Source organism: Rhinopithecus roxellana, chromosome 4 (assembly GCF_007565055.1).
Source record: "Rhinopithecus roxellana isolate Shanxi Qingling chromosome 4, ASM756505v1, whole genome shotgun sequence".
Taxonomy (NCBI): Eukaryota; Metazoa; Chordata; class Mammalia; order Primates; family Cercopithecidae; genus Rhinopithecus; species Rhinopithecus roxellana.
The window spans coordinates 20,728,684-20,747,222 of record NC_044552.1 but is presented as its reverse complement, the minus strand read 5'-3'; the positions used below and the strand labels follow the sequence as shown (position 1 = coordinate 20,747,222).

Here is an 18,539-nt window from a genome sequence, read left to right as displayed (position 1 = left end):
CTACTGAGATAATTTGTTACAGAGAATTGTATTGGTTTCTGTTTAGTGCGGATTCTATCTTGTTCACAAAAGGAAAGTATACACTTCAAAATTGCACTATATACATTTATTCATTAAGGACTAATTCTCAAACTTTGAACATCAGAGAGGCAGTCTCTTCCAGGTGCAATCCTCATGACTATAGCTGATTTTGGACTCCATTCTCCCAAATTATTTCTTATATAATTATTATCATTATAGTAAATGTGCACAATACATTGTTTTATAACCCAAATGGATTGGCAAGTTTTTTGTTTTGTTTTGTTTTGTTTTTTTCTATAAAAACACGAAGAAGCAGGGGACTTGGCATGTCAGGGCTGACTCGCGGGCTGTGTAGGGCTCAGGGGGCCAGGGGACCTGGGTCTGGGGGGTGGGAGGGCGCCGTCCTGGGGTCGCAGCGGCCGAGAGTGGGAAATGGCGGCGCGATGGAGCAGCGAGAACATGGTGGTAGTTTCGTGACTTCCAGGCAACTGCGATGTCTGTGGACTGTCTTGGGCAACATGCTGTGCTTTCCGGCCACAGATTCTTATACATCGTCAATCTCGAAGCCGCTTTCGAAGGTCACCGAAAGATCTGTCGCCAGAGCAAATGGAACATTGGAACTATGCAGTGGAAACCTCATGACAGCTTTGCACACTATTTTGCAGCTTCGGGGCGGGACCACTCTACAGACTATCTGAGTCTGTTCTTGTCAGGAAAGACAGTCTGCAGAAGGAAAGGGTCTGAGCAAAGAAAGAAGAGCAACTTTGTGGGCTTGAGAAGGAACAGAAAGCAGCCCTTCCAAGCCATTTCCAAAACAGGGTCTGACTTTTAACCGTGGATGTCCGAGGTTGCACTGATTTTCAGGACTATTCTGGAAGAGAAAGGGAGAGACAGTCTCCTGCCTTTCCACTCTCAACCTCTTTCCTGGGCGATAGAAGGAACTCCTTTAGTCGGTTTATACCTCGGGTCCCTTATTCCCCTATCACCCTCAGTCCTTGATCGTCTAGTCCAGGGTTTTCTAACCTTGGCACCACTGGCATGTTAGACCAGGTCATTCTTTGTGGTGGGGGCTGTCCTCTGCATTGTACAAAGTTCAGTAGCATCCCTGGCCCCTACATACTAGATCTCAGTAGTATACTCCCCATCTCTTGTTATGACAATCAAAAATGTCTCTAGACACTGTCAGACGTCCTCTGGGAAGCAAAATCACCTCTGATTGGGAACCACTGATTTAGGCTGATGCCTCAGTACTTGTACTCAGTGGATTAACACTGCATTTGTTCAGGCGTGCTAAGGAAGACAGTCTTTTTTTGTTTATTTGTTTTTTCACCATTAATCATTTTAAAGTGAACAATTCAATATCCTTCACAACATTCACAGTGTTGTGTAACCACCACCTTTATCTAGTTCCAAAACATTTCTATCCTTCCAGGGTAAAACCCCTTACTCATTAAGCAGTTTCTCCCCTTTCCTCCCTCCCTCACAACCCCTGGCAACCACCCCAGTCTGCGTGCTGTCTCAATGGATTGACCTATTCTGGATCTTTCATCTAAATAAAATCATAAGAAAAACAAAGAAGCACAGCATTTTCCTGTTCCAAACTCTCTCTAAACTGAATTTAGGTTTCCTAGTGGCAACTGTCCAGTTGCTTTTCACTCCTAGTTCTATGACCTTGGGCAAGGAGCTTAACCTCTCTGTGTTTTAGTTTCCTCAACTGTAAAACTGGAATAAGAGGAACACTTACAGGTTATTGAGAAAATTCAGTGAGAACTTTGAACAATGCCTGACACTTCGTAAGCACAACTGATTGCGGTTATTGTTGCCCTTCCTTCCTTCCTTCCTTCCTTCCTTCCTTCCTTCCTTCCTTCCTTCCTTCCTTCCTTCCTTCCTTTCTCTCTCTTTCTTTCCTTTCCTTTTCTTTCCTCTATTTCTTTCTTTTCTTCCTTTCCTTTCCTTTCTTTTCTTTCTCTCATTCTCTCATTTTTGAGACAGAGTGTCACTCTGTCACCCAGGCTGGTGCGATCTCAGCTCACTGCAACCTCCGCCTCCTGGATTCTAGGTCTTTCTCCTGCCTCAGCCTATGGAGTAGCTGGGATTACAGGCGCGCACCACCACTCCCGGCTAATTTTGTATTTTTGGTAGAGCTGGGGTTTCACCATATTGGCCAGGCTGGTCTCAAACTCCTGACCTTAGGTGATTCACCCACCTCAGCCTCCTAAAGTGCTGGGATTACAGGCATGAGCCACTGCACCTGGCTGCCCTGCAATTTCTTGGTTCCTCAATTTTAGACCTCGTGCTGCATATCATCTAGGTCCCCTGGCCCCATTCTGCATCTTGTTGTCTGCCCTGGTGCTGATCAGTATGGACATTTTCAATGGGCTTCTTTATCCTCTGACTCCTGCTTGAGTTTGGCCAAGAGAATACTTACAAGAGATCCAGGGGGAGAGTGAAGAGTGAAGCTGGTATATTTATTCTCTGGTTCTGTTGGCTGCAGTCTGAATCCCCCAGGAAATGTCCCAACATCCGCCAGGAAACCTCTCTACACAGCCCTCTCCAAAGAGCTGCAGGTCCCAAGCTCCATCTTATGCCCGTCAAGCTCAAGGGTAGTGGGATTAGTAGCTCCAGTAATCTATGTTGCCCATTTATTTATAAATAATAATTTAAATAAATTATCCTCAACTTTTCTAGTTCAAGTAAATATTCCACTTCCTGCTCATGTCCTGATTGATACAGATATCTAAAGACTTCCCACACTGAAAGAAAAGATATAGCCTAAAACACAAATACACTTATCTACCCTCATCTTTCAATGTATTTGTATCATAGTATTGTGGCTAAATAATGTTAAGTGTTTCCTTATTATGTCCATGGAAATATTGTTCACCGCAGGATCACTTGTATACTATAACTACATTCTCTTGTTTTTCCTGATTTGAATACTGCCTCTTTTGTTTGTTTGCCTCCTTTCTGTGTTTCTAATACTAATTTGTCACCCAACTCTCTTCCAGTGCTGCAAAATACTTCTGAATTTGGTCATTTTTCAGTTCCTTTTTTTTTTTAAACTTTTTTTTGAACTGGTTAATCTGTAGGTCTGCTTCATAGCGATCATGCTGATGCTTCTCCATCTGCGGAAGAGCCAGCCCCTTTACCGCTCACCTGTGTTGAATGGTTTTTTTGTTAAGTCACAAATCTCTTGGTTTACTCCCTATTTTTGGAGAAGATCCTCCAACAGCTTTCTGAGAAAAGAGAAATTTTTTGAGGTTTTTGCATTTGGCAATCTTAAGCCTGCTTGTGCTCAGATGCATTCCTAGCCACTCCCTTGGTCATCTCTGTAGTGCCAGTGGCTGGCCCCTGCCACTGCATTTCCACTGATGGCTGCTGACTTCTGCCTGAGTTCAGCCAATAGAAGACAATGAAGGAATATTGAGAGGTAGAGAGAAGAAGGAAGTCAGGATATTTCTTGCTTTCCCTCCCTGTTACTTGCAGCATTTCTGGCAGCAGTTGTGTCTCCTCCATGGCTCCAGATCCTGCCAGACCTGCCTGCTCCAGAGGGAGATCCCACCCCTTGGGTTCAGATTTCTACCTCCCATCCCAGTTGGCTTCTTTGATCTTCCACCACCTCTGTAACCAATTCCCTGCATGTAAGACACTGGAGTTTGAGTCCTCATGAGGTCTCTGTTTCCTGCTTATGACCTAAAAAATATGATGCATTTCTGAAAATATATTTATTCAAACTTCATAAATGATTTTAGTTTGGTCAGGTAGGGATTTCTAGTGTGAAAATAATTTTATCTTAGAATTCTGTGAGCATTACTCTGTTGTCTTCTTGTTATCAGTGTGGTGATGAATTTAAATGCCATTCTAAAATAGACACTCTGGATAATTCTTGTTTTTTGTCTTGTTTTTGTTTTGTTTTTGTTTTTGTTTGTTTTGGTTCATTGTGCTGGGCAGTAGGTGGATCCTTTGGATCCTTTTTAGGTTTAGAAAATTTAAACGGCCGGGGGTGCGGGCTTATGCCTGTAATCCCAGCATTTTGGGAGGCCAAGGTGGGCAGATCACCTGAGGTCAGGAGTTCGAGACCAGGCTGACCAACATGGAGAAACTCCGTCTCTACTACAAATACAAAATTAGCTGGGCGTGGTGGTACATGCCTGTAATCCCAGCTACTTGGGAGGATGAGGCACAAGAATCACTTGAACCTGGGAGGTGGAGGTTGCAGTGAGCCACGATCGCACCATTGCACTTCAGCCTGGGCGACAAGAGCAAAACTCCATCTCAAAAAAAAAAAAAAAAGAGAGAGAAAAGAAAATTTTATTGCATTCATTAATAGTTTTCCCTCTCTATTTTCTTTGTTGTCGTCCACAAAACTTTCAATCACATATTGTTGAAACTTCTAGATTTGTCTTCCAATTTTCTTATCTTTTATTCTATTTTTCCATTTTTCTTTTTTGTAACTTTTTATGGGAAATGTTCTCAACTTTGTTTTCTAACCCTTCTGTTAAACTTTTTTTCTGTCATATTTGTTATTTTCTTTTATCTTTTGAGATAGGGTCTCACTTTGTCACCCAGGCTGGAGTGATCTCAGCTCACTGTAGCCTAAGCCTCCCAGTCTCAGGTGATCCTCCTGCTTCAGCCAGGTGTGCACCACCACATCTGGCTAATCTTTTTGTATTTTTCATGAATATGGGGTTTTGCCATGTTGCCCAGGCTTATTTTCCTTTTTTTTTTTTTTTTTTTTTTAAATATTATTCCTTGGAGATATTTATTGAGGATTAAAAGGAAGGATTTTTTAAAAGTTAGAATGGTGGCCAAAGGGAAAAGCACATTTCTTCTGCTCCTTTAGATGTTGCCCTTTGATGTAACTGTAGTACATTCAAGTGGACCTGTCCACTAGGAAGACTCAGGAGAGAAGTCGGGCCTGGAGATAAAGATTCAGTTGTCATCTTCATGGAGATTGCCAAGGAGGGGAATGATGGAAACATGAGAAAAAGGTTGCTGACAGTCTTGAAAATAACTTAGTGGTCTCAGCTTCTTGCTTGCAGCAACTTGGGGGTTCCTTTCTGGTCAGACACCTTCTGGAAATTTTTGTTTTTAATGAATTGAAATTTTACACCTTCACCTTCAATTTGCATTGTAATACCTTCAGCATGGGCAGGGTGATCAATATACCCTGTGGATTCAAACCATAGTGGCGCGCTTCCACAACCATACTCTCAGAGCTTCCCTAACACATACATAATTTTCTTGGCTGAGATACTCCTGCCCCATGCCCATATTTGTTATTTTCAAGGGTTCTTGTTCCCCTTAATGCTCTTTAAAAAGTAATAGCATCTTAGTGAACTATGATAGCACCACTGCACTCCAGCCTGGGCCACAGAGTGAGACCCTGTCTTGAAACGATAATAATAATAATAGAATAGTATCTTATTATTCTCATATATACAGAATGCTTTCTTATTTCCCTGAGAATAATAATGATAGGTTTTTGTTTTTTGAGGTTTTTGTTTTTTGCTTCTGTTACCTATTTATCTCTATTTCCACCAGGCTCTCTTTCGTTCATTTGTTTGCCTTGGTACCTGTGTTTTCTCCAATTTCTGGTGGCACATAGCAGTTCAGTCATATTTAGGAGGTAGACCCCAAAACCTAATTGGTACTATGGGTATGGAAAAAAATATAGGCCTCATTCTAGAATGATTGTGTATGATAGGCCATTTCAATCCAGATCCTTGATATGTCCATATCTATGGGTCAGTTTTCTTAATGACAGTCCATTTTTTTGGGGAGCAGAGTCTTTCAATCTTCTGCATGTTTAGGGCTAGTGGTAGAAAAAGCTTAGCTGTCCATACTTTCTGAAACAGAAAGGGAGCTTCAAGTGTCCTATAGAGACTTTCATTCCATCTCCCAATTTTCAATATGTGCTTCACTCCCAATTTCAATTATACCTAGTATCCTTAAGTCAAGAGCATCTCTGGAGCTTTTTTCCCAAAGTAAACCCTCTGTGAAGGAGGGGCAGTACAGACTAATGAGTCTAAGGTTACATGATTCTAACAACTCTTTTTTTGTTTGTTTGTTTTAGAGATGGAGTTTTGCTCTGTCGCCCAGGCTGGAGTGCAATGGCACGATCTCAGCTCACTGCAACCTCCGCCTCCTGGGTTGAAGCAATTCTTGTGCCTCAGCCTCCCAAGCAGCCGGGATCACAGGCGCGTGTCACCACGCCGGGCTAATTTTTGTATTTTTAGTAGAGACGGGGTTTCACCATGTTGGTCAGGCAGGTCTCAAACTCCTGACCTCGTGATCCACTCACCTCGGCTTCCCAAAGGGCTGGGATTACAGGCGTGAGCCACCGCACCCGGCAGGTTCTTCCAACTCTTAAGCCTTTCCAAGAAACTGTGACATCAGCTTTATTATTGTTGGCTTCCCACCTTGCAAACAGGTTTCAGCTTTATCCACTCTAATTCAATTACTATTTATCCAACTCCCTTCTGTCTCCCAAATTTTGTTGATAACTGTGGTATCCACCTAAATTCATGTTTCCTCCTCCATAGTACAGTGTTGTCTGTGGGACTAAGCTACCCAGCCAAAGTCTGTACTTACCAAGACTCCTTACACCTCAGTGAGGCCATATGATTAGCTATAATCAATAAATCATGAATGCAAGTAACATGTTTTTCTCTAAACCTTTAATTGGTGTGCACTTTCCCAAGCTTTAGGGGATAATAGATTCATAAGATGGAAGGGGCCTGGAACCTTGAATCACCACAAGGACAAAAAACAGGTTCCTCTTTCTTTGCTGACACAAAAATCTGCAATCGACTGTTACATGGGTAAGACATAAATCTCAGGCCGAGGAGGGCAGATCACCTGAGGTCGGCAGTTTGAGACCAGCCAAACCAACATGGAGAAACCCCTTCTCTACTAAAATTACAAAAAATTAGCCGGGCGTGGTGGCGCATGCCTGTAATCCCAGCTACTTGGGAGGCTGAGGCGGGAGAATAGCTAGAACTCGGGAGGCAGAGGTTGCGGTGAGCCTAGACGGTGCCATTGCACTCCAGCATGGACAACAAGAGCGAAACTTCGTCTCAAAAAAAAAAAAAAAAAAAAAAAAAAAAAAAAAAAAAAAAAAAAACTCGTAAATTTCCATTGCATCAAGCTACTTTAATTTGGGAAGCAAACAATGTTTTGTACTATCCATTATTTGCTCTCATGCTCTCTTCATCACTGTAGGTTTACACATTTTTTGAATTGCTTTTATTGCCAACCTGTGGGCATCTTAAGAAAGCAAAAATAAAGCCCTGGGTTTCACTACCATTTTAACCAGAAGTCCCCTAGAACAATGTGACCACTTGAGCCAAATGTTTGACTAAATCAAAGTTATTGTATCTAGGGACTACTTTTTCCCTGTTCCAGCAATAAAATGCTATTTCTGCCCGTTTGTTTTTAAACCTGAATAATGATGTTTGCTTCACAGCATAGAAAAACAAAGAAAAAAACCCCCTATGATCCTACAACCCAGGCACAACTAGTAATGCATTGGTGTATTCTCCCACATCTCCCAAATATGTATAATGCAAAAATGTTACATGAGGTTATACATTATATGCATTTTTAAAATTCTCCTCTTTTCACTTAACATTATATCACATGCTTCTTGCCTGAACTATCACAATCTTTTCAAAAATACTGTTAGTTTATTTATTTATTTCTGCTATCCACTAGTAAGAGTTGCAAAATATAGTTTTTATTGGATTTGTAGTATTTTTCCAGGTAGATATAACCTATATTACATAATCATCTTCCCTCCTATTGTTGGAAATGTTTGTTATTTTAATTATTTCATTATTATAACAAAATATCATAAGTGTCTTTGAACATAAATGATTTCTTTTAGTTTGGATTGTTTCGCTAAGTGAGTTTTCTTCAAAATGAAGTGAGTCAGCCGGGCGCGGTGGCTAATGCCTGTAATCCCAGCACTTTGGGAGGCTGAGGCGGACGGATCACGAGGTCAGGAGTTCGACACCACCTGTCCAACGTGGTGAAACCCCATCTCTACTAAAAATACAGGAAAAAAAAAAAAAAGCTGGACATGATGGCGCATACCTGTAATCCCAGCTACTCAAGATGCTGAGACAGGAGAATCGCTAGAACCAGGGAGGGAGTCGGAGGTTGCAGTGAGCCGAGGTCCCACCACTGCACTCCAAGCCTGGCAACAGAGCTAGACTCCATCTCAAGAGAGAGAAAAAAAAGAAGTGAGTCACCATTTGCACGAGCTTCCTGGTGGAATGGAGAAGTGCTAGGGCTGCAACAGCAAGGATCTTGTTGCAAGAACATGGGTAAGGGAGCTGATTAGTTTCCTAAGACTGCCCTAACAGCCATAAACTGGGTAACTTAAAAAGACAGATTTATTCTCTCACAGCTCTAGAAGTCAGAAATCTAAAATCAAGATTTTGGCCGGGTTGATTGTTTTCTAGGTGCTCTGAGGGAGAATCTGAGACCTCTTTCCTTGCTCCTAATGATTGAAGAAAATCCTTGGCGTTCTTGGTTTGTAATTGCATCACTCCACTCTGCCTCCCTCTCAACATGGCTTTTGTCCTGGTGACTGTGTCTCTAAATTTTCCATTTCTTATAAGGACAATAGTCACTGGATTACTGGATTTAGAGCCTACCTGAATCCAGTGTGACCTCCTCTTAACTTGATTAAATCAGCGAAGACTGTTTTCAAATAGGTCACACTCACAAGTACCACAGGTTAGGATATCAACATATCTTTCTGAGCAACACAGTGCAATTCACTTCAGGAGCAACTCTCTTTTTGTCTGCCCTAAACGAAAATGAATGTGGGAGAACTGTATCTGCAAGAGAGTTTGAGGGTCTCAAATGTAAAGGAATTCTCCCATTTGTATCTGAAAGTCTGTCTGAATCTACTTGGTGGTACTTTGGTCAAGCACTTCAATTCCCAGAACTCAAAGCTGTAATCCCTGAGATTCCCCATTAAAGAATAAACAATAAAAGCCTGGTTCTGTAGTGTTTCCCTGAACCAACAGTCTTTAATCCTAGGGGGAATAAAAGGTATTAATATAGCTAGATTTAGTGTGGCATTCACAAGCTCTTTTGCATTAGGAGGGACAAAGAATGTTCTCAAGCTGGAAAATTTTGGAAAACATGTTATCTAAGGTTCTCCATATTCCCCTGGCTCCTGGGACTGCCTGTTTCCCTCCCTGGGGAAGGTGAAAAGGAGTTAGCTTTTCCTGAGAGGATGGAGACCTTCCCATCAACTTTTTCTTCAGAGGGTCCACGAAGGCTAGGTCTTCCCTGCCCCTTCTCTTCCTGCACCCCTGCTCAAATTGGGTTTCAACGAATTCTTTTTTTTTTTTTTTTTTTTTGAGACGGAGTCTCGCTCTGTCGCCCAGGCAGGAGTGCAGTGGCCGGATCTCAGCTCACTACAAGCTCTGCCTCCCGGGTTTACGCCATTCTCCTGCCTCAGCCTCCCGAGTAGCTGGGACTACAGGCGCCTGCCACCTCACCTGGCTAGATTTTTGTATTTTTTAGTAGAGACGGGGTTTAAGCCAGAGAAAGAACAAAGCAGTTCAAAGCTGTTGAAGATATTTCTGGCTTAGTATTCAATACTGAAAGTAAAAGCAAATGACTCCAAGGTCATAATTCCTTCAAATTTCCTTTAGCAGGTTTCCTGTGCCATTGCCATTTGAGGGTGTGAAGCTACTAGGATCAGACCCTCAGCTCCAAACTCCCTTTCTGCTGGTATCTCACAAATACCTGTGAACAGGTGCATCAACCGTGACTAGCAAGTGGAGTTCTAGGGGGAGAGAAAATTCAAATCTCTTGTCTTGGAATGCTCCTTTGAACTCCACATTTCTCAACTGAATTCCAATTCACTATGGATGACTTATTTCATCTAAAAGTTGGAAGCTCTTAATGCACCTAGAAAATTATTTGTTACTAGACTTAGTAACCAGGCACCAAAACATCTTTTACTGTAGTATCTACTTACTATACTACCCAAGAATGGCACACTACTCACATCTTCAAAAGCTTTAACCAAGAATGCTATATGGGTGTGTAGTCGTGGCCGAGTGGTTAAGGCGATGGACTTGAAATCCATTGGGGTTTCCCCGCGCAGGTTCGAATCCTGCCGGCTACGGTTTTAGCCTGACTTCTCCCAAATAGTTTCTTTCTAATTGTACCCCAAAGGCAACTGAGTCTCCTGGATTACAGTTGTGTCATCTCCTTTGGTAACCCTGCCTTGTGCTCTGCGTTCTATCTGTCATCATTGTAGGTAACCCTGCTAGTTTCTTTCTAATTGTACCCCAAAGGCAACTGAGTCTCCTGGATTACAGTTGTGTCATCTCCTTTGGTAACCCTGCCTTGTGCTCTGCGTTCTATCTGTCATCATTGTAGGTAACCCTGCATTATAGTTTACCTCTTTCTCTGAGTCCATTAACCTCCTCCTCCAACACACCCGAGACAACTGTGTCTCCAGTAGGAGAGAATCTATTGTGGTGTAAACACCACCTAACGTTAATCCACCTAACGTTAATCCTAATTTGAGGAAGGCAATTCTCTTTTCCTCACCTACAAGCTCTGAGAATTGAAGTCAGACTCCATGGAATTTTCTCTGTAGATAAGTCTAAGTTGCTTGTCTGGGGTGTGAAGATTTTGCCTATTGTATATTAAGTGTTGTGTTTTGTTAGCCCAAGTTTAGGGACTGTCTGTCATTCAACAGCAATAAGGCATTACCTGTTTTGCAGCAATAATAACAATGACTGTGATTGTAACTTCAATATAAATGGTTGGTTTGTAGACAGTACCACAAACATTGTATCTTCTCGGCCTGAAAATTCGAGAGCCCAAGAATGGGAAAGGTTTATTAAACCACAGGAAGTGGATGTTAAAGCTAACCTCTGACTGCCAAGCCCTTATTATTTTTATTCTATTGATTTTGTTAAATGCCTTCATCTTACAGCTTAGAAAAATTCAAGGTGAAGTTCTCTGGCCCCAGTCTATTCTTCCTATCTTCTCCAGCACATTCAAAGACCAAGAACACTTATCTGGGCTTTACAGTACATTCAGGAAACAAGGTGTAACTTCAGACACTCAGTACTTTGGTTCTTATACAGAAGAAAGTTGGGAAGAAAAGGTCTAGGGAGGAGAAGAAAAGATATGGAAAAACAAGAAAACGGAAGAGAGGAGAAAGGCCAGGAGATGGAAGGAATGGAACAAAAGAGAAGCTAGCAGGGTGCCAAATACAGGAATGTTCTCACCCCTCTTGGCCACTTTTTTATTCTGAGTTTCCTCTGTCTTAGCAACCCCTAAATGCCCTTGCTCTTGTTCTGACAAGTAACTTTCCACTCCCTCCACTCTTTGAAATCAGCCCCTGATGTCAAGGCGCTTCTTAAAGTCCAACACCTCCATAGAGGCATTTGGATTATTTCCAGTTTGGCCATTACAACTAGTGCTGCCATGAATATTCTTGTACATGTATTTCAGTGAATATAAATAAATATTTTTGTTGGAGAGATATACTTATGGGTGGAATTGCAGAGCCACAGTACATGTATACATTCAAGCTTTAATATATAATGCTAAGTCATTCTCGCAAGTGATTGAGCCAATTTACACCCCCTGAGCAAGTATCACATTGTCCTGATTGCTATGGCTTTTTAAGTCCCCCCCACCCCCACCTTTCAGGAAGCTCGATTTTTATTTTAAATCTGACATACATTCACTAACACATTGCCTGAAGCTTCAGATATTGTTGAAAGCAGCAGTGTTGACATTCCTCATGTGTTCCTGAAACTTGGGAATCTCCTCAAAAGTCTGTGGCCACTTCGTCATCTTCCCTCATACGTTTGATTGACATCTTGTGGATTCTATAGTTTGGAGTTGCCCAGGTCAGCTAGTGCAGCTGGAGCACACACAATCCCCCAGCTGGACCATGTCAATAATCTTCATTCCAGGATTTCATGTCTAGAAGGATGGAGGATTTGAACATTTACATGAGCTTTTTGACCATGCAAATAAGAGGTAGATGCTACACAACTGTATTCTCAATAACTTTTAATGAGTGCATGTTGTGTCATTTAAACCTGGATTCTCCTTAGGGCCTTAAACTAACTGTGACTTTGAGTTTTCAGAATTGACTGGAATGTTTCTCTGATCAGAACAGCTGGTCTTAAGAGTGAGGAAAGTCGAGAGGGTCCAGTGACAGTTAAGGAGAAATGGCAAGTGGGTCCCACTGCAGCTCTGCCCTCAGAGCCAGGTAGGGGCCATCAGTGGGCAGAAGATGCAAAAACCTGCTTTCCTCCCCGTCGGGGAATTGAACCCCGGTCTCCCGCGTGACAGGCGGGGATACTCACCACTATACTAACGAGGAAGAACTGAGTAACTATCTGTTTTGACTACCTTTAATAAACTGAAGTACTCTCGTCCACTTTTTTAAGTCTGTATGTTTGTATTGTACTAAATTGATTATACTTGACGAATTTACACTTTAATATGCCGCCTCAGTCCAAACGAAGGGGTCTGTCAGGACAGCCTGCTTTTTTGATTGTGATGGTGTCGATATCTCTGACAGTGTTTCTAGTCATTTGCAACCAGCGAGACCGGGTGACAAAAGCAGTTAAACCACTGATTCCACAGAAACTGATAATTGACCACAGACTTGGACCTCAGACTAAGACTAAATTTCCATGAAGAGGAAAGCACTATCAAGACTTGTAACAAGTACAGGCTTCAAGAGGATTTGGAGGGCAGGGAAACGCAAGGCGTCCCCGAAAACCGTGCAAAGGTTCTGCTAAAGGGAAAATGATTAGGTATCTACTAATTAAGGCACCCATAATCTTAATGAAAATAGTAAGTAGTCAATCGATAACTTCCACCCTCCATTGTTGTGGGGTTTCAGGATCGGGGAAGTACCAAACTCAACTCGCAACACGCGAGTTAGTTTGAATTTCTTTCTTCTAAATCTTTCCTTGTCACCTCGTAGTCGGCAGGACTCGAACTTGCGCGGGGAGACCCCGGTGCATTTCTAGTCCATCGCCTTAACCACTCGGCCACGACTACCCGGCCGCACCACATTTTTTTTTTTTTTTTTTTTTTTTTTTTTTTTTTTTCACGTTACAGACATGAAGAAATGCAAATCAGGATAACTACTGTATTGGTACAAGAAAATTGGCTTTGTGAGTTGAATGTAAACTTTCAGGTATAACGAGAGTTTGGTTTTTTTTTTTTAAAAAAAGCCAACCTCCTGGGCCACCTGGACAAGAGCACTGGAATGAGAGTCCTCCCGCGTGACGATGAGCAGCATCAGCGTTCCAAGCAAACAATACAAACTTCACGTTAGTAAACGGTGAGCGAGCTCTCGTCGGCGCCCGAAAGTAGGCTGTGATCTGAGCTCTGGCAGTGGAGTCTCTGCAGATGGAACTAAACTTTGCTAATTACGAAGTGGAGTGAGACCCTAACTTATGGCCCCCACTCATCCATTGCCTTTGAACAGCCCGTCTTTCGATAGTCCTGGACACTCGTAGGTAATTGAAGACAGAGTGGAAGATTGCATAACTTGTGTGAAATCAGCACTTTGATCAAAGTAGAAACTGGGCGAAAACAGCTGGTGATTTACATGATTTAAATGGTTACAATGCAAAGATGTCCACTGTGGCATTATTTGTATATAGCATATAAATATGCTAACCAGTAAGGGAATGGTGTGATGCATTCCTGTCATAGGGTACCATACAGCTGTTAAAGAATTAGATTCTGGCCGGGCGCGGTGGCTCAAGCCTGTAATTCCAGCACTTTGGGAGGCCGAGACGGGCGGATCACGAGGTCAGGAGATCGTAGACCATCCTGGCTAACACGGTGAAACCCCGTCTCCACTAAAAAAATACAAAAAAATAGCCAGGCGCGGTGGTGGGCGCCTGTAGTCCCAGCTACTCGGGAGGCTCAGGCAGGAGAATGGCGTAGACCCGGGAGGCGGAGCTTGTAGTGAGCTGAGATCCAGCCACTGCACTCCAGCCCGGGCAATAGAGCGAGACTCCGTCTCAAAAAAAAAAAAAAAAAAAATTAGATTCTTATCGTTTTATTTGGAAAATGTGTGTAAACTTTAATACACAAAATAGCGAACATAAATAGTTCTATTTATATCGAATGAACCCCCAAATTAAAGTCCATTAAAAACATCAGAAGGGACACTCACCGATCTAATAAAACAGCAAAATGGAATGTGAGAGATTAAAATATCAATTTCGATTACCTTTGTATTCTTTACATTTGTCATAAAAATAATCTGCATTATTTATGTAATTGGAAAATTAAAAATGGAAAAACAGGCTAACATATGCCATTGCATACTTATGCATTTAAAACCTGGTTGTGTAAAAACAAAAAAGTTAATACTAATTTATCCGAGGTGTTGGATCATAACTCCTCATCGTTTTCTTCTTTCAGCTCTTCTCTCTTTCAAATTTTCGAGCAAAGTATGTGTATTTATTTGTATTTGTACTTAAAGTGTTCCCACACTTCCTTAAGACTACAAGATGATTGTATTACCTTGTTATCTGTTTGAAGAAATACGGAGTGGTGTGGCATGGATATTGAACCAGTAAAAAAAAAAAAAAAATGATACCATCTAACTATTCTAAATTTCACATTTTAGAAAACGCCTTCATATTCAGGACCTCATGTAACTCTCATAACAGTTCCATGAGGTGCTGCCATCCACTTTTACAATAAGAAAAATGTTCAGATTAGAGAAGTTTGTAATTCACAGGGCTACTAAGTATTGAAATCAAAGCATCTTACTCTGTATCTTTCCTTATAGAGATGGAAAATGACACCTTTAAGAACAGAAAGGCACAGTCCCCTCAGCATTCAAAGGATAAATCCCACTTGGTCACAGCATATCATCTTTTTAAAAATGGCTGATTCAGTTTGCTAACACTTGTTAAGAATATTTACACTTATTTCCATGAGGAACATTGGTTTGCTTTTTTTTTTTTTTCCCTCAAACTGTGATCTGGTGTTTGTTTGCTTTGTTTTTGCTGAGGTAGGGCTATTTCATTTTTTATTTTTTACAGTAGTTTATTTTATTAAGGTAAAATATATATGTTTAATTTACCATTTTACCCCATTTTTAAGTGTACGGTTCAGTGGAAACAGATACATTTATGTTCTTTGTTTCCCTTCATTCCCCCCCCCCAAGTTTTGACGTCAACTAATATCCAATTCATAAACTGAGTAGGAAAGTGTTCTCTACTTTTCCAATTTCTGGAAAAGTTTGTGTAGACATGATATTATTTCCTCTTTAAAGGTTTGGTAGAATCTACCAATGAAGCCATCTAGGCCTGGAGTTTTCTTTTTGAGACGTTTTAAATTATAAATTATATTTTTAATAGTTATATTACGATTCAGATTATTTCTTGAGTGGGTTTTAGTTGTTTCTATCTTTTGAGAAATTGATATATTTCATCTAATTTGTCAATTTAATTGGTATATTATCCAAAATATTCTTTTATTTTTTGTATAATCTGGGTAAAGTCCCCTCTTTCTTTCCTGCTGCATTTATCTTCTGACCAGTCTGACTGGAGATTTATTTATTATTCATCTTTTCAAAGCACTGGTTTTTGGATTTCATTGATCTTCTCTATTGTTTTTCTATTTCATTCCCTTTTGCTCTTTAATATTTGTTCTCTTCCACTTACTTTGAATTTCATTTACTCTTACTTTTCTAGTTTCTTAAGGTGAAACTATAGATGATTGATAGACAATTATTTTTTTTAATAGGGTCTGGCTCCGTCCCCCAGGCTGGGGGGCAGCTGGGGTGTAGTGGCATAATCTCCGCTTGCTGCAGCCTCCACTTCCCCAGCTCAAACATTCTTCCCACCTCAGCCTGCTGAGTAGCTGGGGACTGCAGGCACCCGCCAGCCGCCAGCCACCAGCCCGGCTTCTCTTTCCTTCCTTCCCTCCCTTCCTTCCTTCCTTTCTTCTTTCCTTCCTTCCTCTCTCTCCTCTCTCTTTCTCCCTCCCTCCCTCCCTCCCTCTCTCCCTCCCTTCCTTCCTCCCTCTCTTTCTCTCTCTCTCTTCTTTCCTTCCTTCTCCTTCCTTCCTTCCCCTTCCTTCCTTCCTTCCTTCCTTCCTTCCTTCCTCTCTCTCTCTCCTTTCTCTTCTTTCTTTCCTTCCTTCCTTCTCCTTCCTTCCTTCCCCTTCCTTCCTTCCTTCCTTCCTTCCTTCCTTCCTTCCTTCCTTCCTTCCTTCCTTCCTTCCTTGCTTTCTTTCTTTCCTGTTCTGGTAGAAACAGGTCTCGCCATGTTGCCCAGGCTGGTCTCAAATCCCTGGGCTCAAGCAATCCTCTTGCCTCAGTCTCCCAAAGTGCTGGGATTACAGGCATGAGCCATAGTACCTGGCCACTTTTTTCTTCTATAATATAAGCCTTTTTTCTATGAAAAGCTTTAGCTGCATTTTTTTATATTTTGTTTTCATTTTTATTTAGTTCAAAATAATTTAAATTTCCCTTGTGATGTATTATTTGGTTTTAGGCTATTTTGTTTAATTTCTGTTAATTGATTTCTGGTTTAATTCTGTTGTGGTCAGAAAATATACTTTCTGTAATTTCAGTCCTTTTGAGCTTACAGTGATTTATTTTTTAGCCCAAAATAAGGTCTGTCTTGGTAAGTATTCTATGAGCACTTGACAAGAAAATTTTCTGTTATTGCTGAGAAGAGTGTTCTATACATGTTAATGAGGTCAAATTTGTGGTAATGTGGTTCAAATCTTCTGTGTTCATACTGAATTTTCAGACTATTTGTTTTATCAATTACTGAGAAAGAAGTGTTAACATTTCCAACTATCAGCCTGGCACAGTGGCTTACACCTGTAATCCCAGCACTTTGGGAGGCCGAGGTGGGTGGATCACCTGAGGTCAGGAATTTGAGAATAGCCTAACCACCATAATGAAACCCCGTCTCTACTAAAAATACAAAAATTAGCTGGGCATGGTGGTGGGCACCTGTAATCCCAACTACTTGGGAGACTGAGGCAGGAGAATCACTTGAACCTGGGAGGCAGAGGTTGCAGTGAGCCGAGATCGCACCACTGCACTCCAGCCTAGGCAACAGAGCAAGACTCTGTCTCAAAAAATAAAAAAATAATAATAAAAATATAATTTCCAACTATAACTGAGTAATTTTTCTATTTCTCTTTGCAGTTTAGCAGGTTTCACTACACATATTTTGAAGCACTATTTGTAGGTGCATACATGTAGGGTTATTGTGGCTTCTTGGTGTATTGACCTCTTTATGATTATGAAATGTTCCTCTTAATCTGATTATAGGCAGTAAATAGGGCAATTTCTTTCTCATTTGTTCCCTTTTCCCAGGTATCAAAATTAGTCACTGCCTATTGTCTGTCTGAAGAAAGTTGTTACATATACTTTGTACAGTTTTCCAGTTGTTTAAGGCGATAGGGTAAGTCTGGTTTCTATTACTTTACCATGGAGAAGAAACAGGAGTCCTTTTGGCACTGGTCTTAAAAATGACCAATTTGACTTTAAATCCTGGTGGGATATCATCCTTTCCTTTGAGTTGTGTTTACTGATCCTCTTCCTCCATGATCCTTTTCTTGACTCTACACTTTATTGCAGCTAATTTTATTCATAATTAACACTGTGAGAGTCAACAATTGCAACAGGCCCATGAAAAATAATTGGTTATTAGATACATGAACATCTTCTTTTATAAAATATTTGTTCAAGCTTTTGATCATTTAGTTGAGTCATTGATATGTAGCAGTCAGGATTCAACAAAAGAAGCAGAACCACTGGGGTGCACTTCAAGCTTCAGCATTATAAAGACTGTGGGGCAGATTATCAAGAAAGGATGAAGGAGGTAAAGTGGGGAATAATAGAACAAGCTGGAACCCACAAGCATGAACTGGGAGCCCCACAGGATGAAATGAAATCCATGTCAGCTCTTGTTGCCTCTCCTTGGTGTTGTAGTATTCTATAGAAGACAGGGTCCTTTGCTTGAAGCTAAACACAAACATTAGGTTCAGAAATTACAGAGGTTGAAGGAGAACCCACAGGAAGGTGGGGTAGTTAGTTGCAGGCACAAATACTGCCATGTGACAAGATAAGTCAGCAGGTGAGTTAGCATGAGCTACAAAATGACTGCTACTTAGCTTTCTTTCTCAAATCTTCTGCAAGAATATCTCTTGGGGACCATCCTAACCACAGACACACAGAAAAAGAAATTCTGGGGAATGTAGTTCAGCCTGGCCAAGGTGATACCATAGCAGTGAAGATAATGTTTGGTATCAATTAAAAATAAAATTTAAATTTAAAAAGTGTTAGTATTTATAAATAATTAATAACTCTTAATTGTAGGTTTGCAATAAGTCATGATATACATGTTGTATAAGTCCTCCAACTTTACTATCTTCTTTAATATTTTCTTGTCTTTATTTTTTCTATTTTTTCTTTTCTTTGAATCTGTAAACTAGAGTTTTTCTTG

The 18,539-nt window shown here is 41.0% G+C and overlaps 3 non-coding genes across 3 annotated transcripts; 1 reads left to right on the top strand and 2 right to left on the bottom strand.

Annotated features, from left to right (window-relative positions):
* Nucleotides 1–10,095: 10,095 nt before the first annotated feature.
* Nucleotides 10,096–10,177, top strand: TRNAS-UGA. Its single transcript has one exon. It is a non-coding gene; the product is annotated as a tRNA-Ser (tRNA).
* A 2,160-nt stretch (nucleotides 10,178–12,337) lies between these two features.
* TRNAD-GUC lies at nucleotides 12,338–12,409 on the bottom strand. The gene has a single exon. It is a non-coding gene; the product is annotated as a tRNA-Asp (tRNA).
* A 607-nt stretch (nucleotides 12,410–13,016) lies between these two features.
* On the bottom strand, nucleotides 13,017–13,098 carry TRNAS-AGA. The gene has a single exon. It is a non-coding gene; the product is annotated as a tRNA-Ser (tRNA).
* Between the last annotated feature and the right edge of the window lie 5,441 nt (nucleotides 13,099–18,539).